The sequence below is a fragment of the Lipotes vexillifer genome, unplaced genomic scaffold (assembly GCF_000442215.2).
Source record: "Lipotes vexillifer unplaced genomic scaffold, Lipotes_vexillifer_v1.1 scaffold732, whole genome shotgun sequence".
NCBI classification, from domain to species: Eukaryota; Metazoa; Chordata; class Mammalia; order Artiodactyla; family Lipotidae; genus Lipotes; species Lipotes vexillifer.
The window spans coordinates 2,854,896-2,855,950 of record NW_006792596.1 but is presented as its reverse complement, the minus strand read 5'-3'; positions in this window follow the sequence as shown (position 1 = coordinate 2,855,950).

The window sequence follows — 1,055 nt, the reverse complement described above, 5'->3', positions numbered from 1 at the left end:
AGAAACAAAGACCATTGTCGGAGAGAGTATAAGAATAAACCTGGGTACTGAACTCATGTGCCACAACTACTGAAGCCCAAACGCCTAGAGCCCATGCTCCCCAACAAAGAGAAGCCACCACAACGAGAAACCCGTGCACTGCAGAGAAGACCCAAACCAGCCAAAAATAAATAAATAAAATTAATATATTAAAAAAACAAAAAGAAAGAATAAACCTGGGGTGGGGAGTAGGAAAGGGGGTCTCTGGGTCAGAAAAAGTGTCCAGGAGCTTGAGATGCCTGAGCTAATTGTTTAGGGATGATGTGTTTGGAGATGAGGGTGTGGTTCCTTCCAGTCTCATGAAATCACAAATATCACAAATATCCTAAGAAAAAATCTGGTATTTTCCAGAAACTGAAACAAGACCACTGTGACTGTACTGCAAAAAGCTGAAGAAAGGGGTGAAAGTTATTCTAAGTGTGGTGTTATTTTTATTATCATAATTATTATTTGATTACTACATGTAAGTGACTTCTTCACAACAGAGTTTTTACCTTCTTTATTCTCATGCTAGGGCTGCCAAATAAAATATAGGACATGCAGTTAAATTTTAATTTCAGATAAACAACAAAAAAATTTTAGTGTGAATATAGTACATTACTGGGACCTACTTACAGTTAAAAATTTTTTATTGTTTATCTGAAATTAAAATTTTACTGGGTGTCCTGTATTTTTTTCCAGTTTTATTAAGATATAATTGACATACGGCACTGTAAAAGTTTAAGGTGTAGAGCATAATGATTTGACTTACATCATAAAATGATCAGCATCATAAGTTGAATGAACATCCATCATTTCATTTAGACACAAAATAAAGGAAAATTTTTTTTCCTTTCAATGAGAACTCTTAGGATTTATTTTCTTAACAACTTTCATATATAGCATACAGCAGTGTTAATTATATTAATCGTGCTGTACACTACATCGCTAGTAATTATCTTGTAACTGGAAGTTTGTACCTTTTGACCTGTATTAGTCGTGTACTTTTATTTGCTAAATCTGGTGACCCTACACGG